The sequence below is a fragment of the Rana temporaria genome, chromosome 2 (genome assembly GCF_905171775.1).
Source record: "Rana temporaria chromosome 2, aRanTem1.1, whole genome shotgun sequence".
In the NCBI taxonomy this organism is placed as follows: domain Eukaryota; kingdom Metazoa; phylum Chordata; class Amphibia; order Anura; family Ranidae; genus Rana; species Rana temporaria.
Genome location: NC_053490.1, coordinates 122803808 through 122828105, shown reverse-complemented (window position 1 = coordinate 122828105; position 24298 = coordinate 122803808). Strand labels below are relative to the sequence as shown.

Below are 24298 nucleotides of genomic sequence, written 5' to 3'. Positions count from 1 at the left end.
GTTTATATTTACTAAAATAATTGCATTTCCATGTTCTGTGTACTGTGGGAGACCAGATATAGTGAATGCAGAGTGCTGGGTTTAGTAACACTTTAAGCCCTAATTCGCACTGACATGATGCAGGAAACGCACAAGATTCGCTACATTTTCCCGCATCACACTTCAAAGCAATCGCACATCCTCCATGCGATCTGCTGTGGGCGTCAATGTTAGACTAACGTCACTCCGAAACAGGTTGCAAAACGCTGTGCGATTGCTAGAATCGCATCACATGAGTTTGAACACCCATGCAATGCGATTCAGGTGCAGGGAAACAAAGGGTCCAGCCTGCACCATTTTGGTGCAGATGCGATTTGAGCCATTCATATGTATGGCTCTAATCGCACTGCACAGTGTGAACCTAGGCTGAATGTGGAACTTTAATATACGCTTTGAAGTGTGGCCAGCAATATAGTGATTTTTCACATGTCATGCAGCAAATTCAAGTTTCACGTGTGATAATTGGGCAGAGTATGGTTTAATAAGGGGGTAATAATAATAATTCACAATGTTGCAGGTGTGGGAATCTCACCTGTACCCACACCCCCAACTGCCTGCAGCCAAAATGAACTGCTCTTTTAACCACTTCCATACTGGGCACTTACGCCCCTTCCTGCCCAAGCCAATTTTCAGCTTTCAGCACTGTCGCACTTTGAATGACAATTGCGCGGTCGTGCTACACTGTACCCAAACAATTTTTTTATCATTTTGTTCCCACAAATAGAGCTTTCTTTTGGTGGTATTTGATCACCTCTGCGGTTTTTATTTTTTGCGCTATAAACAAAAGAAGAGTGACAATTTTAAAAAAAAACACTTTTTTACTTTTTTATTTAATAAATATCACAATTTTTAAAAAAAAAACGTTTTTTTTCCTCAGTTTAAGCCGATATGTATTCTTCTACATATTTTTGGTAAAAAAAATCGCAATGATCATATATTGATTGGTTTGCGCAAAAGTTATAGCGTTTACAAAATAGCTGATAGATTTATGGCATTTTTATTTTATTAATTTTTTTACTAGTATTGGCGGCGATTTGCGATTTTTACTGTCACCGTGACATTGCGGCGAACACATCGGACACTTTTGACACGTTTTTGGCGCCATTCACATTTATACAGCGATTAATGCGATAAATATGCACTAATTACTGTATAAATGTGACTGGCATTCAAGGGGTTAACACTAGGGGGTGAGGGAGGGGTTAATATGTATACCTAAATTGTGTTCTAACTGTGGGGAAAGGGGGGTGACTGGGGGAGGTGACCGATGCTGTGTCCCTATGTACAAGGGACACAGATCCGTCTCCTCTCTCCCTGACAGGACGTGGAGCTCTGTGTTTACACACAGAGCTCCACGTCTTGTCCCTGTAGCCGCCGATTCCGAGTGCCTGGCGGACATCGCGACCGCCAGGCACGCGCATCGGCATCTCGGGGACGCGCCGGGCGCGCGCGCGCTGCCGCCGGCGCGCTCGCGCGCCCCCCAGTGGCCGCAAGAATACAGGACGTCAAATGACGTCCTGTTGAATTTTCAGAGTAACCGTGGAGCCGTCATTTGACGATGGCCCGGTACTCTAGTGGTTAAAATGCACAGGGCTGCCATTTATTTGTTAATGTCATTCCCACGCATCTAAAAATTCAGCGTGCTTACAGGATCCGCTGGGAAATCACACGGTGATTTCCTTGGCAATGCGTTTTAAAAATGGTGCAGGAACCTTTTTCCTATATGAAATGCAGAAACAGCAGCCCATTCCAATTGAATGGGCTGCCATGCCAACTCATACATGGCTTGCAGAGCCACAACAGTGTAAAAGGGGCCTTACTCCTGTCTCACGAATCTCAAAATGACTTTCTGTTGTCCTATGTTGCACAATTGCAACAATGTGGAGGCTGCCCTTCAGCTGCAAGGTATGTCACTGTCCCCAAACCAGTGGTAGTCATACAAGCTTTGATAAACAATCTTTTTTTTTTTCAATTAACCTTTCCTGATGGGAATAATCGGTCGATAGATGCCAACGCAATCGATTGATTTACCACACACAGGGAAGTGGAATTCGATCATCGATAGTTTGAAGATACGATAATGTATTATCCATTGTATCTCTGTTTCCAGGAAGCAGCCTCATAATCTGATTGAAGTATGTTCAAATGTATTACTGAATTATCTCGGCGCTGTCAATCAATGCAAAACGATCAATAATTTTCTGTTCTTGACAATCGTCTAAATCTATTGGAAGGAAGGTTATGGCTATTTTCCTGATTAGATTTTTTTATTTTATTTTCCATTCTATTTTGATCAAATTGTAGATTGATTGGATAATGGTTGTCAAAGCGTGTATTTCCACCATAAAATGCATGCCTGAAATTTGGAAAGACCTGTATTTACCTGCAAACACATTGGCCCGGATTCAGAAAAGAGATACGACGGCGTATCTCCGGATACGCCGTCGTATCTCTGAGTGGGGTCGGTCGTATCTATGTGCCTGATTCAGAGAATCAGTTACGCATAGATATCCCTAAGATCCGACAGGTGTAAGTGTCTTACACCGTCGTATCTTAGGCTGCAATTTCAGGCTGGCCGCTAGGTGGCGCTTCCGTATGTTTACGCAAGGAATATGCTAATTAGGTAGATACGGCGATTCAGAAACGTACGTCCCGCCGGCGCCTTTTTTTTATGTCGTTTAGGTCCGGCTTTTTTCGGCGTATAGTTACCCCTGCTATATGAGGCGTAGCTAATGTTAAGTATGGCCGTTGTTCCCGCGCCGAGTTTTGAAATTTTACGTCGTTTGCGTAAGTCGTTCGCGAATAGAGCTGGACGTAATTTACGTTCACGTCGAAAGCAATGACGTTTTGCGCCATAAATTTTTTTTTTTTAAATAAGCGGGGTCAAAGCAAATTTAAATAAAACACGCCCCCCAACATCCCCATTTGAATTAGGCGGGCTTACGCCGGCCCACATACGTTACGCCGCCGTAACTTAGGGCGCAAGTTCTTTCTGAATACGGAACTTGCGCCCAAAGTTACAGCGGCGTAACGTATCTAGGATACGTTAGGCTGGCCGGATAGATACGCTCAGGTATCTGAATCCGGCCCATTATGTTTAAACGTTTTGCAAAATCGATTAAAAAAAAAAGAATGGTCCCTTGAATCAAAAGAACACATGGCTTGTGTATCCGAACAAATAAAAAGTTGCACACAGCAAGCAACCTTTGTTTCATTTTCGTTTCTGTTCTGTAAAGATGACATTTGAAGACTGATACGTTTGCTCACACACTATGCATACATACGTCTGTAGGGTTGTTTTATTACATAGTTACATAGTTGGTTAGATTGAATAAAGACACCAGTCCATTAAGTTCAACCTGAGAGTGTGTGTGTCTACTGTTTTCCATATCCCTGTACATTGGGGGTAATCCACAAAAGGGATACGCCGGCGTATCAACTGATACGCCGTCGTATCCCTGTTTCTATCTATGGAACTGATCCACAGAAGCAGTTTACCATAGATAGGCAGAAGATCCGACATGTGTAATTGAATTACACTGTCGGATCTTAAGGATGCAATTCTAGGCCGGCCGCTAGGTGGCGAGGCCATTGCGGCCGGCCTAGAATATGCAAATGAACACTTACGGCGATCCACGAACGTTCCGACGGGCCCGTCGCGCTAAATCTACGTCGTTTACGTCGAGTTACGCCGCGTAAAAATAGGGCTGAGTCCTATTTGAGTAAGCCCTATTAAGTATGGCCGTCGTTCCCGCGTCAACATTTTCAACTCTACGTCGTTTGCGTAAGACGTTCGTGAATGGCGCTGGACGCCATTTACGTTAAGGTCTAAGCAAATGACGTCGGAGCGACGTCAGTTAGCGCAATGCACGTCGGGTAAGTTACCCGACGGAGCATGCGCAGTACGTCCGGCGCGGGAGCGTGCCTAATTTAAATGGGAATCGCCCATTTGTATTAGGAACGCCTTGCGCCGGACGGAGTTAAGTTACACCGCCGCAAATTTCCAGGTAAGTGCTTTGTGGATCGGCACCTAACTTGGGAGATTTGCGGCAGTGTAACTTAACTCTGAAAAGTTAAGTTGCGCTCGGCGGCTGTGGATCTGGCCCATTGTTCACTAAGAAACACATCTAAAAGTCTATTGAACTTACAGTTGTGTTCAAAATTATTCAACCCCCCAATGCTGTAAAGGGTTTTAGGGAATTTAGTGTACATTTGTAATTGTATTCAGAATGAAATCCTACAAGGACTTCTTAAAGAACTATATGCAACTAAAATTACATCAATTGGTTTTGTAATACTGTAGTAAATGTTTCTTTTGTGAATTCTTCATTTACACAATTATTCAACCCATTAAAGACTACCACTCTGAAGAACAGAGGTTCATTGAAGTGTATTCAATCAGGTATTGAAAACACCTGTGGATGTCAGGGAGCAGCAATAAAGCCTGATAAGTATTAATTAGGCAGCTTTAAAATGACTGTGATACTCAGCTCTTTCTAGACATTTACTGGTGTGGTTACAAACATGGTGAAGTCAAGAGAATGGTCCAGGAAGACAAGAGAAGAGGTGATTACTCTTCACAGGAAGGGCAATGGCTATAAGAAGATTGCAAAGATGTTAAACATACCAAAAAACACCATAGGAAGCATCATTCGCAAAATTCAAGGCAAAGGGCACTGTTGAAACGCTACCTGGTCATGCCAGAAAGAAGATGCTGACTTCGACTGCTGTGCGCTACCTGAAGCGTAGAGTGGAGAAAAGTCCCCGTGTGACTGCTGAGGAACTGAGAATGATTTGTCAGATGTGGGTACTGAAGTTTCTGCTCAGACAATACGGCGCACACTGCGTAATGAAGCCTTCCATGCCAGGCGCACCCCCTTGCTGTCTCCAAAGAATAAGAAGAGTCGACTGCAGTATGCCAAAATTAATGTGGACAAACCACAGAAGTTTTGGGATTGTGTTCTGTGGACTGATGAAACTGTTTGGGCCCATGGATCAACGCTATGTTTGGAGGAGGAAGAACAAGGCCTATGATGAAAAGAACGCCTTGCCCACTGTGAAGCATGGCGGGGGGTCAATCATGCTTTGGGGCTGTTTTGCTTCTGCAGGTACAGGGAAGCTTCAGCGTGTGCAAGGTACCATGAATTCTCTTCAGTACCAGGAGATATTGGATGACAATGTGATGCAGTCCGTCACAAACCTGAGGCTTGGGAGACGTTGGACCTTTCAACAGGACAATGATCCCAAGCATACCTCCAAGTCCACTAGAGCATGGTTGCAGATTAAAGGCTGGAACATTTTGGAGTGGCCATCGCAGTCACCAGACTTAAATCCGATTGAGAACCTCTGGTGGGACTTAAAGAAAGCAGTTGCAGTGTGCAAGCCTAAGAATGTGACTGAACTGGAGGCTTTTGCCCATGACGAATGGGCGAAGATACCCGTAGATCGCTGTAAGACACTTGTGTCAAGCTATGCTTCATGTTTAAAAGCTGTTGTAACTGTAAAAGGATGTTGTACTAAGTACTAAGATTGAATGTCACTTGGGGGTTGAATAAAACTGATAATGATGTGAGCACAGAAAAGACATTTGTGGTTATTTCATTATAAATGTTATGTTATATTTGTCTGACCTACACATGCCTCTTTGATTTAATTGTAAGCAGGATGACTGAATGATCAAAATCAATGTCACACTGGCCAAAACAATCAATTTCAGTGGGGGTTGAATAATTTTGAATACAACTGTATCTACAACCTTCCACATCCTTACTGCTCTAACAGTAAAGAACCTCTACACAGTTTTTAAGACTGAATAATTTCTCATAGTGTGATCGTTTGTCTTTTTTAGAGACCTAAAATTAAAAAAGTATCCTCCCAGTTCTAGAGTCACCATTTTAAGGATTTGAATATTGCCATCATATTCCCTCCCAAGTGTCTCTTCTCCAGGAAGAATAAGATTGCTTGTAGTCATTTTTATATAAATAAGGCCTTAATAGCTTTGTTGCCCTTCTCTGGACTCTCTCTCCAGTTCAAGGACATTCATCCTGAGAACTGGTGACCAGATCTGGATGGCATACTCAAGATGTGGCCGAACCAGAGTTCTGTAATGTGGTAGAATAATATTTTTTTCTCTTGAGTAGATGCCCTTTTTAATGCATGTAGTAATGCTGGCCATACACTATACGAAAATTCGGTCGTAAAGAAAGATCTTTCGTTTTTCGGCCAGTTAATGGGCACAAAATCGAAAATCGTTTGGACGTTTTTGAGCCGAAAAAACGAAGGACAAGTTTGGAAATTTTCTGCCGAACGAACGATAAATCGGAAGGTTAATGTGTTTCCCGTCCGAACTTTCTGCACTAAGTATATGTAAAAAAAAACGAACCATTTTTTTTTTTTTTATGTCCACTGAACGATTTATTGTCCATTACATGATGGCACTATCGTTTGCACTCACGAAAGAACTTTCGTTTTTCGAAAGTTCTTTCGGACGATTTTTCGTGGAGTGTATGGCCAGCATTAATTTTCTGCTGGCCTTGCTTGCTGCAACTTGGCATTGCATGCTATTGCTGAGTCCGTCATCTACTAGGACCCCCATATCTTTTTCCATCCTCGATTTCCCCCACGTGTTCTACTGAATAACTTTACATTTTCCAAAATTAAACATTGTCTGCCATATAGCTTCCCACCCCTTTATTTTATCTACGTCTTCTTGTAAAATTGCTATATGCTGTTGTGAAGTTCTTGCCCTGCCTAATTTTTTATCGTAAGCAAGCACTGAGATTTAACTATGTATTCCAACCTCTATATTGTATATGAACAAGTTAAAGAAGTGTTCAACCCAAAAAAATTAAAATGTAAAAGCCAACAGCTACACATACTGCAGATCCTGGCTTTTAATAATAGGACACTTACCTGTCCTCTAGTCCAGCGATGTCAGCACCCACAGCTAATGTTTCCATCAGCTGTCGGGTGCTGCTGCCGCCATTGCAGGTAAGGGAACCCAGCAGTGTAGCCTTTCAGCTTCACGCCGGGAACCCTACTGTGCATGCGTGAGGCCCCGCTCCTCTCTCTTACTGGCCCAGTGACAGGGGGAGGAGGAGGAGGGACCCCCCGAGTGACATCACGGGCCACGGCCCGGACTCCCGGAAGTGGGAACAGGATACAAAGACAGGTACACTGTCCCCCCTCCCCCTGAAAGTTGCCAAACAAATGAGTAGAAGTTCCACATTTGGGTGGAACTCCGCTTTAAACAGAATTGGTCCCAGTACAGAATCCTGGCGTACCCTGCTCATAACTCCAGACCATTCAGGAAATATGCTATTAATCATTACCCTCTGGACATGCTCCTGCAACCAGTTTTCTAGTAGATACCCATCGTGTCATTGTTGCCAAAAGACCTTAATGTGTAAATGAATCATTTGCGGGCTACTGTATTAAATGCCTTAGCAAAATCTACATAGGCCTTCCTCTATCCAAATTACAGCTCGCATCCTCCTAGAATATTAAAAGGTTGGTCTGTCGAGAACAAATCTTCATAAAACCATGTTGGTTACCAATAATTCTACTATTTTCATCAGCAAATTCTTGGAACTTGTCCTTTTATCATTCCTTCCAGTAGTTTACATACTATTAATGTTAGGCTGACTGGTCAAGGTATTTATATTGGCCTTTTTATGAATATTGGCACCACGTTGGCTTTTCACCAATCCATTGGTACCATTCCAGTTCGTAAGCAGCCCTTAAAAATTGGGAACAATGGTCTGGCTATAAGATGGCTAAGTTTTTTTCGAGAACTCTCAGGTGCACGGACTTGGTGATTTTCTAGGCTTTTCTGAATACTGTCTCTTGTCAGCCACAAGGGTGCAATCCATGTAATATTGGTAACATTACTGTCTTGTTTATTGTATCCCTTCTTTTCATTTGTATAAACTGAAGAGAAGAACGTATTGAAGCCAGTTGTGTTCTCCCTGTCTCTTGTGACCAACTTCCCATGATCTTCTACGGGGCTGATATTTTCTGACCATGCCCTTTTACTATTAATATATTTGAAAAAACGTAGGGGGTGTTGAGTGGGGCAGGCAGCAGGAAAGGTAACTATTTACTCCCTTTTTCATTTTTTTTTCTGCTTCAGACTTAAAATTACAGACGGGGTCGCTTTAAGACCAACTCTAGGCCACTAAATAAACATATAAAAAACATAAATGAAAGCGGTTTTACCTGCCAAAGGATTTTGAAAGTATATTGTGAACCCTTACCTTGTAAAACAACCCATTCAGGTAAAAATATAAATTAAATGCAAAACTTGTGTGTGTGACCACGCTGGAAAGGATGTGCTCCCATGCTTAGCGTGGTCAGTATGAATGAGGAGAGCAGGACAACTGGCAGGAACATCAGGTATTTCACACAAAGGAAGAAATACAAAGAGAACAGGGGGTAATAAATATATACTTTAAGTTTGCTCCATGTGTTCTGAGATTTACATCGTATTCTTGACCCCCAACCTAGTGACTGGATACGTAAAGAGCAACAGCAGACTGATTAGTTAATTTCTCTAATCACTCTTCTCATCTATGCGTGTTCATTATCAACACATTTGCAGGCAACACCCCTCATTGGCTCCCTGTCCTGCCTCTCCCTCTCACAGTCTAAGTGCTGCTGTATAGGGGATTAGAAGAGACTGCAGCCAAGTGAAATTAAAATACTTACACCAGTTGCATTTAAAAATACATTTAATGAAATCTGCATTAGTGTGTGTATTTGTATGTGCCTCGGAGTTCAGCTTTAAAAATCACATAGCTGTACCAGGTGGCAGTTTCAGGGAGAAAGCTTGTGTTCAGTGGAGATGGAATCTGCAAATAAATGACACTATGAAGATTGATAGTATAACCTAAACACTTCAACTAATACAATTACTTATTTATCTTTTAAAACTGATATGCAGGCTCTTGGGTAAATCCGAACACATGTTCTGTTCACAATAGGAGGCGTTTGTGGGCGAGTAAGACTTATTTTCCTAAATGTGTGGGTACTTTAGTGTTGGCTGTGCATATATAGCAGCCGTATAAAGGGCCATGTGATTTTTAAGGGCTTTTTATCTGTGATGGCTGCTGAGGTAGGATGCCAGAATTAAATATAGAAACCCTATACCCATACACACCCATATCACATACCATTTAGGGTTATTACAGATGAGGGCGCTTCTGCAGGGTACAGATGAGGGCGCTTCTGCAGGGTACAGATGAGGGGGCTTCTGCAGGGTACAGATGAGGGGGCTTCTGCAGGGTACAGATGAGGGGGCTTCTGCAGGGTACAGATGAGGGGGCTTCTGCAGGGTACAGATGAGGGGGCTTCTGCAGGGTACAGATGAGGGGGCTTCTGCAGGGTACAGATGAGGGGGCTTCTGCAGGGTACAGATGAGGGTGCGCTTATGCAGGGTACAGATGAGGGTGCGCTTATGCAGGGTACAGATGAGGGTGCTCTTATGCAGGGTACAGATGAGGGTCCGCTTATGCAGGGTACAGATGAGGGTCCGCTTATGCAGGGTACAGATGAGGGGGCTTCTGCAGGGTACAGATGAGGGGGATTCTGCAGGGTACATATGAGGGGGATTCTGCAGGGTACATATGAGGGGGATTCTGCAGGGTACAGATGAGGGGGATTCTGCAGGGTACAGATGAGGGGGCTTCTGCAGGGTACAGATGAGGGGGCTTCTGCAGGGTACAGATGAGGGGGCTTCTGCAGGGTACAGATGAGGGGGCTTCTGCAGGGTACAGATGAGGGTGCGCTTATGCAGGGTACAGATGAGGGTGCGCTTATGCAGGGTACAGATGAGGGTGCTCTTATGCAGGGTACAGATGAGGGTCCGCTTATGCAGGGTACAGATGAGGGTCCGCTTATGCAGGGTACAGATGAGGGGGCTTCTGCAGGGTACAGATGAGGGGGATTCTGCAGGGTACATATGAGGGGGATTCTGCAGGGTACAGATGAGGGGGATTCTGCAGGGTACAGATGAGGGGGATTCTGCAGGGTACAGATGAGGGGGCTTCTGCAGGGTACAGATGAGGGGGCTTCTGCAGGGTACAGATGAGGGGGATTCTGCAGGGTACAGATGAGGGGAATTCTGCAGGGTACAGATGAGGGGGCTTCTGCAGGGTACAGATGAGGGTGCGTTTATGTAGGGTACAGATGAGGGAGTATATACCTTCATGCACAACTTTTTTCTACCAGATTTAATATATGCAAGCCATGACTGTTTTGTGAACCGCATCCTTATAGCTCATCAAAGTGTATCTGATTTGTTTTATTGGTAACTACATTATTCAAAGGAGTCATAGAATATACATAAAGTGATGTAAAAAGTGTATTACATTCATATGTTTTGTTATATAAATAGTGTTTCTTAGAGAGACATTATCAATTTGTTGCAAAGGGTATTTATGGACCCCATTTTTCTTTCCTTCCCTACACTCCCCTAGCAGCTGCTTGCTTTCAGGTTTGTACCTCCCCTGTGACAGTGCCTGGACACAGCAGCCAATGCATTGATCTGAGCACTGTCACGTGACCAGGGGAAACAACACCCCTGCTCCCCCGAGTCGTCAGCATAACTAATATTTTTGACAGATGCAAAGGAATGGCAAGCTATGAGGGAGTGCAGTTAGGTTGAGTATAATGGGGTCAGAGGATGCCCTTTACCTTGCCCTGAATGCCCCAATAATCGCACAGGAAGTCTGACGTTTCTCTCTAAAAATAAAGCTAGCCATAGACTGATCAAAATTTGGCCAGTTCAGCAGGGACCAACTGAATTTCAATCAATGCGTGTCCGTCCCTGTTTGACAGAAAATGTTTGTCAGATCGTCATCTGTTGAACAGACAAGATGGAAAGCATTTGTCGCCAGGGGATCAAGTAAGGTCCCTTTCACGCTGGCGCAGTCTGCCTGTTCAACAGGCAATCTCTCAGCTGATCCCTGTTGAGCAGGCGGATGACAGGTCAGTGTCTGCTCCGCTGATGCAGAGCGGACACAGACATAATCCGCTGCCCTCTATGGGCTGCCGGGTGTGAACTGACCGCCTGTCTGTTTCCATCTGACTGTCATCCGATCCACCAGATGGATGGGGAGCGGATCCCTGTCTGTCTGTTTTTAGCATAACAGATCAAATGTCGGCGGGGGTCAACAGACACATGTCCGTTAACATCTACGGCCCCATACACACGGGAGGATTTATATACGGTCCAGCGGACCGTTTCCGCGGATAAATCCTCTCGAGGATTTCAGCAGATTTTAATGCGATGGAGTGTACTCACCATCGCATTGAAATCCGCGCCGAAATCCTCTGGCGATGACGTGTCGCGCCGTCGCCGCGATTATGACGCGGCGACGTGCGCGACGCTGTCATATAAGGAATTCCACGCATGCGTTGAATCATTGCGACGCATGCGGGGGATCCCTTCGGACGGATGGATTCGGTGAGTCTGTACAGACCAGCGGATCCATCCGTTGGGATGGACTCCAGCAGATGGATATGTTGTGCACGTCAGCAAATATTTGATCTGCTGGAATCCATCCCAGGGGAGATATATCCGCGGAAAAAGATCCGCTGGCGTGTACACACCATAGGATCTATCCGCTGAAACCCATTTGCTGGGATTTATCTGCGGATGGATTATATGGTGTGTATGGGGCCTACCGCTCCATAGAGAGCAATGGATGATCCGATCGGGTCTGTCTGAAAAACTCACAGGTGGACCCTATCGTCCGTCTGTGTAAAAGGGCTTTTTCCCACTCTAAACCTAAATAAGCATTTAATACTTGCATTGCAATGATAACTGAGATAAACACCATTTTATGTTTTCTGTTTTGCAGTATAATTGACATTCGTGTTCTTTGTTTGTAGACGGAGCCTTTTTGATCTCCTGAGCCTGGTTAGTTCTCTGAGTTGTGTTCGGGATTTCAGAGCGAGTGTCAGAGGTATGTGTTCTTCATATCATTATATGAGAAAATGAGATCCCTGTGTTCCACATGAAAAGGCTATGGCATGTGTTTATGTGATTTTTATTTTTTCTTCTGAATATTACCCTTCTGGCTCTTATTTTCATTCTGCAGTAAGGCGAATCTAGTAATCTTTGGCAATCAACCAAAATTCTTCTGTGTTAAAAATTTTGTATGGGTTCTCTGACCCTCCATTTATGTATTATGCCCAATGCTGGTGTCTCCTATTCATGTCTATAGACCTTGTGGTTGCGGTACCTGGATGAAATCAAATGTAAGCCATACCTAAGTGCCAGTTCACACCAGACGCAGTTCCGTTCAGTTCTGTTTTTTTTCTGCACTAAAAATGCATGCACAGGGTTTTCCATGTATTCCAATGGCTCTAGTTCACACCAGTGCAGTCAGTTTTCGGTGCAGAAACTGACCAGAACTGACCGTATTGGTGCAGAAAAATGGAACTGGTATTGGTATGAACTGCCCCTAAAAGTGGGACTGCGCTGCATCCAGGGGCGGATCCAGAGTCTAGTCTCGGGAGGGGCACTGCCAGGAAATACCTTTTTTGGGGTAAATTTGTCGGACAATGGCTGGTGTTGGCGCTTCAATCATCACGGCACCATGTTTGTTAGGATGATTGAAGGGCATTATTACTATTATTACATTCTTATAAAAAATTAAATGGTTCAACTCGCCACAATGCAGAATCGGTGGGAGCCCTGAGTGTGTCACTTGCCACTGTCACCTGCCACACGTTGCAGAATGTCACTTGCCACATGTTGTGTATTGTCACTTGCCACGTCCCATGCCACACATTGTAGATTGTGACTTGCCACGTCCCATGCCACACATTGCGGATTGTCACTTGCCAGACATTGCGGATTGTCACTTGCCACACATTGCAGATTGTCACTTGTCTGCTATAATTGTCACTTGCTGAGTCAGGCAGCAGATTACCATCTGCACAGTGGCTGCCTGCACAGTGAGGGCAGAACTGCAGGGCGGGCGCCGGGCGGAGAGAGATGTCATCGTTCTGCTCCCCTCCCGCCAGCTCCCTGATTGGGCAGCACCCATCACCGAGCCGCACAGCTGCTCAGTGCTCCCCAACCGAGCCGCCCGTCCCACCCGCTGTCTCTCACCGATGGCACCCCCGGTCCCGCCCGCTGTCTCACCAATGGAATTGCCCGTCCTGCCCCCTGTCTCTCACCAATGGAGCCGCCAGTCCCACCCACTGTCTCTGGCCAACGGAGCCGCCCGTCCTGCCCTCGCTCTCAGCTGTGGAGAGGCCGCCGGCTCTCACCCTAGCTGGCCATAGATAACATTTTAAACAATAATTCTTAGGAAAAGCCTTAAGAAATTTTGTACAAAATTTCTCAGAATATTTGAATGTCGTTCAAAATATTTAGCTTTTTAACATTTGATTTAGGTAAGAATGGACTTTTCCATACGTGTACACTGTTAGAAATCTGTTTGCTCGAGAAAAAATTTCCATTCTCCTTTGAATTTTTTTGTCACTTCAGTTGAAAACGAACATCAGTTTGACCCACTAATGATTAGAAAAACAAGCCAACTTCCTTAGAACATTATTTTCCTAAGAATGTGCGTTTGAAATTCTACCCATCTATGGCCAGCTTTACCCTTCGTCTCCTTGGTGGCCACAATCATCACATTTTTGTGAAGCTCAAGGCGCTGCAGGTTTCTAACACTTCCAGGTGTATTGGATAGCATGTTCCCCACATTTGCTGTGGTTTCTCCTGACAACCTGTAACTCTAGAAGGCACAGTTGCTGGAGGAACCACAGCGTCCAGAAGGTAAAGCTTTATCCATTACATCCAAAAGCCTTGGATAACATCGACACCCAGAACACCCACCTAAAGATTCCACTCACCACCCACCAGAAAGGCAAGTGTAAAGCCTAGTAGATATGGGTCAAATGTTAAGTGACATAGGCCGGTTCAATAAAAACTGGCTAACCTTCAGCCCGTGTGTACAACAGGTGGTCCAACAGAAGCCAGCCGTTTGGCCGGCTTCTTTCAGACGTGCGTGATTGGAAATTAACAGCCAACCGCCTCCGCTGACACCCTCAATCCCATAGGGATACACGTATGTCTGTATTTCATCCGAAAACAGATGGATGAAATACGGACATACAGAATGGGACTTGGCCCTGCCCCTCTCCCTCCTTGGCTCTGATTGACAGCAGTGGGAGCCAATATCTTCTGAGCCAATCGCTGGATCAAGATCGGGCTCAGGTATGTATTTAGGGGGGCTGTGGGGAAAGCTGCTTGCAGAAGGTTTTCTTACCTTTCTGCATAGAATTGTTTCTTTAATGTGGAAGGTTTTAGGGGTAGGGTTGGGGTGCAGAAATTCATCTTTCACTCAGTTTGCTAAAAGGTCTCATTTACTTGCCTATATGATAGAGCTGCAGGATTAATCCTGAAGAATTGAAATCACGATTTTTTTTCCATTCCCAATCTTCAAAACTGCATGTCACGATCTCTCTAACAAGTGCAGAGAGTTCTCACAGCTGGAAAAACAAAATCCAGGCAGCTTGCCAAGTTTTAATGCAGCACAAATAAGTGGAAACAAAGTATCTTTTGATTCTTTTATCAAAAGAAAGAACTCCTCATGTAGATGAAGGAAGTTTAACTATTTAAAGTCCAAACATTTTCTGACATTTGTTGCTTACAAGTAAAAAATCATTATTTTCTGCTAGAAAATTACTTGGAACACCCAAAAATTATATATATATATATATATATATATATATATATATATATATATATATATATATATATATATATATATATATATATATATATATAAATATATATATAAATATATATATAAAATGGTTTTGTGCAGCGGTTTTTCAAATGCAATAAAAAAAAAAAAAAATACACTTTAATGAATTAAAAAAAACCTCAAAGTTAGCCCTATTTTTTTGTATAATGTGAAAGAAGGTGTTACACTGAGAGAATTGTGATCTTTATTCTAAGCAAAACAAATCGTGATTCTCCTTTTAGCCAGAATCGTGCAGCTCTACCATTCGGGATACACAGGTGCTCTTGGCATTCACATGCAGGGAATCCTATTCATGCCCATTGAGCCCAAGCTCATCCCTAGTAGGGACACAGACATTAGAAAGCTGATAGACGTTCTAGTCTTCCTCTACTTTAATAACAAGGTTTTTGTTTTTTTAATTGCTGTTGTATCCTAAAGAGAGAGAGAGAGTTCTGTCACTCCCTGTGCTGGTGATAACACCCCTTCCCCCCACTTTATCTTGCAAAAAAAGAAAGTTCGGTTGGAGTTCCACTTTAACAATCTTTGAGTCACTTGCAATATGGGGGAGTTTAATGTAGGATTAAATCTCTACTGTGTACTGCTTGTCTCCTGAGATGTATGTGACCCGCATTGTGGTAGACTGTGAATGACTGTCAGTTATATTCAAAGTAAAAGGGGGGAAAGGTAATTAAATATAACGGAGAAGATGAAGAGCCAACACTAATTATGTTGTAGTTAGAGAATGCTGTAAAGGTCAACTTGCACTTCTAAAGCACTTGCTGACTCTTACATTGGGCAGACTAACGCCTGAATTTTACATTTAATTGGCCCACATCTGCTGTAATCGAGCACTGCAGTGACAGTATTGCTTTGAAGGGTAGATCATTTTTCTGCGGAGAATTTGCACTTTATTTGAAGATCATAAATATTGTTCTTTTCCACTAACAGGAAGAAACCACGGACAGTCTTGGCTAATTGTATGTAGATGTTGAGAGTGGCATTCAGGTAGCAAATTGTGGCAAAAACGATGTAATCGGCACATACTGTTCTATTGAGGAGCGAGTACTTCTAGGAGTCTGTGAAAGGCTGGTTTATGGAACCACATCCCATTGCACCTCATTTTACCCCCAAAATAGTGAACTGAGCTGTTCTAATGCACCAAAGCCTGCTGGGAGATACAGACCATGGAAGTCATCAGGGATATGCACTTAGCAGACCTCCAGCTGTTGCAAAACTACAAGTCCCATCATGCCTCTGGGTGTTATGCTTGTGGCTGTCAGAGTTTTGCTATGCCTCATGGGACTTGTAGTTCTGCAACAGCTGGAGGTCCACTAATTGCACATCCCTGGTTTAGAGAGAATGAGGAGCCGTTTAGATCTATGCATGTGAGTAAAGCATCTTTGTAGTGTTAGGCATGTGATTAGTCGGGATTCAGTGTGAGTTTCCTTTGCGCGTTGTCATGCGTTTTGATGTGCTCTTCAGTGCATTTAGAAGTTGGAGTGGATAAGGTAAACAGCCTTTGACCAAGGCTTGTCGGCACCTGTTGGCAGTGCATCTAAACCAGGGCTTGACAAATTTGCTTGGAATCTAGGAGCCAGCTAAAAAAGTTAGGAGCCAGGTTTTTTTTTTTTTTAACGACTGACAAAACTTTATTTTCAATATGAAAATTAACCAATCTTAAATTTACACAGAAAGACGACTAGAACAAAACATATATATATATATATATATATATATATATATATATATATATATATATATATATATATATATATATATATATATATATATATAAATTTATTTATTTTATTTTTTTCTTAATTAAGAAAAAAATAAACAGTTTTTGCTTAAAAGAATTAAATAAAAATAAAAGCTATTACGAAAAGAAATGCTGTGAAAACAGGCAGGGGAAGCTCCATTAGCATTGCTGGTTGTCTTGTCATACCAACGGCCACCACAAGATGGCGCCAGATTCCAGAAGGAAGCATAGAACTCCAAAAGGAAGGAGGACTGTAGAAGACCGCAAAGTCGTGGCCTCAATTACCGTCATGGCCCGAAGCGATCGCGGGGGGGCCCACAGAGACCGGATACCCCCACTGTGCCCCGCCAGGTCGCTAATTCTATACGCAGATGTGACCTGGCGCCCAGGGTTTGTCGAGCTCTGATTTAAACGCATGTTATATTTGGTTTGATTTGCTACCATGAACTTTTACGGGCTTCCCAATGCACTAAAAAGCAAAAAGAAATGAAAATGTCAGATTTTTCCAAACACACCGCACTGCAGTACTGAGATGGGAACACACAGGGAGGTTGACTTACTAAAGGCAAACATACTGTGCACTGCAAGTGTACTGCAAATGCACTTTGAAGTGCAGTCGCTGTAGATCTGAAGGGGGCATTCAAGGAAAATGCTCTAGATCTGAGGGGAAGCTCTGCTGATTTCTATCATCCAATCATGTGCTGTTTTTTTTTTTCTTGGGTGCGATTGGGTATTTTTGAAAAGTGAAGCTTTACCTAATTTACTAAGCTCTGGAGCAACTGCTCTTGCAGTGCATAGTATATTTGCCTTTAGTAAATCAACCCCGTTATATTTATTATGGTGTCACCGGAGGGGGGAGGGATCCAAAAAGCGGAGGTTCACTTTTTGTGCTTTAAGTGTCTCTTTTACTGTACTGTAAAAAACAGTAACTATAGTCACCAGCTGAGACGAGGAAACATATCTTGTGTAAACTAGTAATTTGGGTGACAGTCACTTCCCATAACACAAGAGCTGGACTTTCCCAACTTATGCAACACTAGAAGAAGGATTGTAAGCAGCCACAGAACTCGGAGAGTTTATTGTACAACCTAAATGGAGTATGATTGCAAAGCAAAGTGGGACTTTTATGTGTTTTGCGCTAAGGGCTTACACTAGATGTAAACCCAAAGCCAGCTTCCCACATATACACTATGGGCTAGATTCAGAAAGAATTTACGTCGGCGTATCTATTGATACACAGCGTAAATTCAAAGCTGCGCCGGCGTATCTTCTTTCTGTATTCAGAAAGCAAGATACGCCGAAATTAGGCTAAGATCCGACTGGCGTAAGTCTCGATTTACGCGAGGAATATGCTAATTAGGTAGATACGCCGATTCAGAAACGTACGTCTGCCCGGCGCATTTTTTTTACGTCGTTTACGTTAGGCTTAAGTTACCCCTGCTATATGAGGCGTACGCAATGTTAAGTATCGACATCATTCCCGCGTCGAATTTTGAAAATTTTACGTAGTTTGCGTAAGTCGTTCGCGAATAGGGCTGTACGTAAGTTACGTTCACGTCTAAAGCATTGACGATTTGCGGCGTCATTTCGAGCATGCGCACTGGGATTCTTTCACGAACGGCGCATGCGCCGTTCGTAAAAGACGTCAAATACGTGGGGTCACACTAAATTTATATAAAACACGCCCACATCATCCACATTTGAATTAGGCGGGCTTACGCCGGACCTCATAAGCTACGCCGCCGTAACTTAGGGCGCAAGTTCTTTATGAATACAGAACTTGCGCCCTAAGTTACGGCGGCGTAACGTATCTGAGATACGTTACGCCAGCATAAAAATACACCGGGCTATCTGAATCTAGCCCTATATTTCCAAAAGTATTGGGACACCTGCCTTTACACAGATGAACATTAATGACATCCCAGTCTTGGTCCGTAGGACTATAACGGCTTCAACTCTTCTGAGAATGCTGTGCACAAGGTTTAGGTGTGTGTCTATGGGAATATTTGACCATTCTTCCAGAAGCACATTTGTGAGGTCAGACACTGATGTTGGACGAGAAGGCCCAAAGGTGTTCTGTCGGGTTGAGGTCAGGACTCTGTGCAGGCCAGCCACGTTCCTCCACCCCAAACTCGCTCATCCATGTCTTTATGGACCTTGTTTTTTATCTCTGGCTTTGTTGACACTGGGTTGATTTTCCTCAATACTGTACTGATGATGGTGGTCTTGGACACAGGAGATCTCTCTGTTGGGGGTACATACAATAAAAAAACTTTTTTTTGTTATCTCATTCTTTAGCAGTAGACTTATGAGTGCAAGCTGTTACCTAAACTTTGCTATGTTTTTCATAGGGTGTTTTGGAACCTCTTTCAGATTTTTTTATCATTGGCTGTAATACAGATGTTTTTTTTTTTCCTTCTCTCCCTTCCTGCTGCTGTGGCAATGGTATCTCTGGCAATTGAAGATACAGTTAGCAATGGAAACCTAAGAGATGTTTTACCCTTATGATTTCAAATAAAAATCACAATTAGTTGGCATCCTCAACTTTCCCAGGAGCGAGAAGACCAGACAAGGGTGCAGGAAATGGTTAAAGTGGATGTAAACCTGATTCATGAAATTCTGACCTAGGCACATATACAGTGGGGAACGAAAGTTTGGGCACCCCAGGTAACAATTTGTATTAATGTGCATAACGAAGCCAAGGAAACATGGAAAAATCTCCAAAAGGCATCAAATTACAGATTAGACATTCTTATAATATGTCAAAAAAAGTTAGATTTTATTTCCATCATTTACACTTTCAAAATTACAGAAAACAAAAAAATGGCGTCTACAAAAGTTTGGGCACCCTGCAGAATTTCTAGCATGCACTGCCCCCTTTGCAAACCTGAGACCTGCCAGTGTCATGGATTGTTCTCAATCATTGTCTGGGAAGACCAGGTGATGTCAATCGCAAAGGTTTTAAATGCCCAGACTCATCTGACCTTGCCCCAACAATCAGCACCATGGGTTCTTCTAAGCAGTTGTCTAGTAAACTGAAACTGAAAATACTTGACGTTCACAAAGCTGGAGAAGGCTATAAGAAGATTTTCAGATGTCAATATCCTCTGTTCGAAATGTAATTAAGAAATGGCAGTCATCAGGAACAGTGGAAGTTAAAGCAAGATCTGGAAGACCAAGAAAAATATCAGACAGAACAGCTCGCAGGATTGTGAGAAAAGCAATTCAAAACCCACGTTTGACTGCACAATCCCTCCAGAAAGATCTGGCGAACACTGGAGTTGTGGTACACTATTCCACTATAAAGAGATACTTGTACAAATATGGTCTTCATGAAAGAGTCATCAGAAGAAAACCTCTTCTACGTCCCCACCACAAAAATCAGCGTTTGAACTTTGCAAATGAACATACAGACAAGCCTGATGCATTTTGGAAACAAGTTCTGTGGACCGATGAGGTTAAAATATAACTTTTTGGCCGGAATGAGCAAAGGTACGTTTAGAGAAAAAAGGGCACAGAATTTAATGAAAAGAACCTCTGTCCAACTGTTAAGCATTGGGTTGGATCAATCATGCTTTGGGGTTGTATTGCAGCCAGTGGCACAGGAAACATTTCACGAGTAGAAGGAAAAATTGATTCAATAAAATTTCAGCAAATTTTGGATGGTAACTTGATGCCATCTGTGAAAAAGCTGAAGTTAAAGAGAGGATGGCTTCTACAAATGGATAATGATCCTAAACACACCTCAAAATCCACGGGGGATTACATCAAGAGGCGTAAACTGAAGGTTTTGCCATGGCCTTCACAATCTCCTGACCTCAACATAATTGAAAATCTATGGATAGACCTTAAAAGAGCAGTGCGTGACAGACAGCCCAGAAATCTCAAAGAACTGGAAGACTTTTGTAAGGAAGAATGGGCAAAGATACCTCAAACGAGAATTGTGAAAGACTCTTGGCTGTCTACAAAAAGCGTTTACAAGCTGTGATACTTGCCAAAGGGGGCAGTACAAGATATTAACTCTGCAGGGTGCCCAAACCTTTGCAGATGCCATTTTTTTTGTTTTCTGTAATTTTGAAAGTGTAAATGATGGAAATAAAATCTAACTTTTTTTTTACATATTATTATAAGAGTGTCTAATCTGTAATTTAATGCCTTTTGGAGATTTTTCCATCTTTCCTTGGCTTCGTTATGCACATTAATACAAATTTTTACCTGGGATGCCCAAACCTTTGATCCCCACTGTATCTGTAGTGTTTTCTTTTCTCTCTCCAAATAACTAAGTCCAGTGTCTTTCTGCTGCTCTACAAGTTCTCCGACAACTGAGATAAAAGTAGCCTAAAATTTGTGTTGGGGTGGGTGCTATATATAGATATATCAGCAGAGAGCTTGTCTATTCACAGCACATTCCTTCGTTCCTCTGCCTATGTGAAGGGAGGTGCCTTTCCCTCCAATCAGCTGTCAGGCAGTGTATGCCCAGACTCTCCTCCCACTGCTGAAACAGGAAGAAAGATTTCCTACTAGATGTACAATTTCTAAAGAGTCTAGAAAGCTGAAGATCACTGGGTATATGTGAGACTTTGACACGCGTTGATGGATATATAGATATGTGTACCATACCAGTATATACTCCTGAAAATCCACAGTGGATTTGCCTTTAGTAAATAAACCCCATTATATTCAGTTTTACCACTCCTCTACCTGCTACACATAACTCTGCATGGAGACCAGTCCTTATCAGTCCTCGGTCCCGCTGCAGGTTCAGCATTAACCCGTGCTTTCCCACTATATAGGAGAACTACACAGCAGCAAGTCTCTCTTGTCAGCGGATTTCCTCACCAGACTTTCCGCCACTTCACTGGTATTATACACATAATCCGTCTCTCTTACATGTTTATTAGCAACAGTCTTACCACTCCACTTGACAGGTGTTGCAATCTTCCTTTGCGTGCGTTTCCTCAGGAACTATTCCTCTGTGGCTCTTTTACCTGGCACATTTCCCCATGCGATCACAGGGGAAACGACAGATGCCCTCCTTGGCATCACAGACTCTTGGGCCTCTTTGTGGGGATGATGAGCCACCTGCTGCATAGTAATAGCAACACAGTCTCTGGCAGCTCAGTTTTTGGTTTGCAAGGATCCAGATTCCACTGTCTTCTGGCCCCCGGCATTCCTTCACCAATGGTGTCAATTTTTTTTTTTTTTAGATCATTGGTAGTGACAAACTGAGTTTTTTTTTTTTACCAGAAAAGTACAAACACTGGGCCAGATTCATAAAGAGTTGCCCTGGCGCAGCGTATCAGAGATACGCTACGCCGCCGTATCTTACCTGGCGCATTTTCGATTCCAGGAAGATTTTGCGCCGTAAGTTACTGCGGCGTAGTGTATTTCTCGGCGCGTATTTCAAATTGGGCGGGTAGGGGCGTGAATCATTTAAATGAAGCGCGTCCCCGCGCCGATTGAAATGCGCATGCTCCGTTTCAAAATTTCCCGCCGTGCTTTGCGCGAAATGACGTCGCACCGACGTCATTTTTTGAACGTAGACGTGAGTTACGTCCTTTCCTATTCACGGACAACTTACGAAAAAAAAAAATTCAAAATTTGACGCGGGAACGACGGCCATACTTTAACATGGCAAGTCTATCTATACGCAACAGAATAGCAGCTTTAACTATACGCCGGGAAAAGCCGACTAGCGACGACGTAAGAGAATACGACGGCCACGCGTACCTTCGTGGATCGCCGGAAAAAGCTAATTAGCATACCCGACGCGGAAAACTACGCAAACTCCACCCAGCGAGCGCCAAAGTATTGCACCTACGATCCGAAGGTGTACGAAGCCGTACGCCTGTCGGATCGAAGCCAGAAGCCGTCGTATCTTGGTTTGAGGATTCAAACTAAAGATACGACGCGGCAAATTTGAAAGTACGCCGGTGTATCAGTAGATATACGCTGGCGTACTCTCACTGTAAATCTGGCCCAGTGAGTTTAGTCTACGCCAGAAGTGTCTTTTCAGTGCTTTTCCTTTTCACTTTTATTTAATTAAACAAAGGGAAAGTTCACAAATTAATATCTTCCCACACAGGGGGTCTCAACATCAATGCAGCAAAACATAGAATTCACCTCCCAGCTCTTTATCAGTCCTGTGAATCAGGCCTCGTGCCCGTCAAATACACCTCCAAGTGCTCGTGCACCAAACGTTGTACCTCAGTCAGCTTGGCTTTTCTGCAGCTTCCCAGCTACTCCGTCTCCCATAGACTGTCTTTCTCTCAGGCTCGGGCCTAGGTCTTTCCTGACCTGGACAGCATGGTGCAGACGTGCACCTCTCACTGCTCCCCTTCAAACACTGACCCCCTTGGGAGGGTGGGGCACTGACCTCTAACATGACGCCAGCGCACATCTGTGCCATTAGTGTGTTTGTTTCCTGGAAAACCTGGCCCAGACTGCCATATTAAACAGTGGCATGGCCTTGCGCTATATATATACAGTGTGTGTGTGTGTGTGTGTGTGTGTGTGTGTATATATATATATATATATATATATATATATATATATATATATATAAATATATTGGGGGGAAAAAAAACCTTCATATTGGACACATTACTTTTAAGGGTTATGCAATGCACAGCACAACACAATAAGCTTACCAGAAGCCTGGGTGTGAGGATCATATCCAAAAGTGGGTAGGGGCAGCCACACAGGCAGATCTTACATTTAAGTGCAAGGTCCGCTATAAGCTTTAAGTGCAAAAAGCTTCAGTGCCTATGTAGGTCTTGTGATTAATTTATTTTCAAGATTCATAGTATACTCTGAATAAACATCTCCAGACAATACAGATGGTTACAGTCTTTTACCCGGTGTGGATGTGTGGGATTAATGTGAAAAGCTTGAGAGCTGCACTAATGCACTGATCGTTTGTTCCCTTGTTTAATTTAAATAGAGTTTTATATTTTAGAGTAATTGTTGATTATCAAGCCTTCACTCATGGTGAGCTGTGGATGAATAAGCTTGCCATTTCTGCAGCCATTAGAGACGAAGACATGTGTTGCAGCATTAATTACAGTAAGCATTGCCATTTCCTGGTCTTGCAAGTGGAATAACCTAAATGCCTTATGCAAGCTTCACCTTATACAAAACTAGGTACAAAAGATTATTCAGACAATTTTTCAGTCCTAAAATTCATGTAAGTGTTATTGTGTTGCTCTTTCATTAACCCTTTTGTTGGAATCAGCATTTCTCGAAATTTTTCAGTCATGACACTCTCACCTGTCCAATGGTCCCTCACGAACCTTGACGTCTTCTTCTGAGTGTCAGTATTCGGGCCTCTTCATTGGCTGGTGCAAGATGGCATTACTCCTGCACATGCATAGAAGGCCGTCATCCCGGTGACTTAACATCCTTGTTCCACCATATGGGAAGTTCCACACCCAACTGCGCAGACTCCGGGCATGCGCAGTAATAGGCTATGGGCAGGCTACGGAAATAGCCGAACGAAACAGCTGATCGTCAGCTGTTAAGAGGAACACAGCTCGGCAGATCAGCGGCGGAATCATCAGCTAGCTGCTGAGAGGCGTGCACACGGCGCTTTTTGTGTCCGCGGCATTCGGGATCCCTGGGCATCGGAGAGGGGGGGGGGGGGCTGTGTGCGGCTCTATGGGGCTGACGGAGCAGGAGGAGCTCACTGACTGACAATAGAGCGGCCCATCCAGGGCACCAGTCAGCGAGCACCCGG

The 24298-nt window shown here is 43.5% G+C and overlaps 1 protein-coding gene across 6 annotated transcripts in view; it reads left to right on the top strand.

Annotated features, from left to right (window-relative positions):
• The window catches only part of DTX3 (deltex E3 ubiquitin ligase 3), a 155002-nt gene that overhangs the window by 77644 nt on the left and 53060 nt on the right, over positions 1–24298 (top strand). For all 6 annotated transcript variants that reach the window (XM_040340899.1, XM_040340898.1, XM_040340897.1 and 3 more), the window contains one exon: positions 11932–12005. The gene's annotated coding sequence lies outside the window, so the exon portion shown is untranslated. The remainder of the gene's footprint in view (positions 1–11931; positions 12006–24298) is intronic.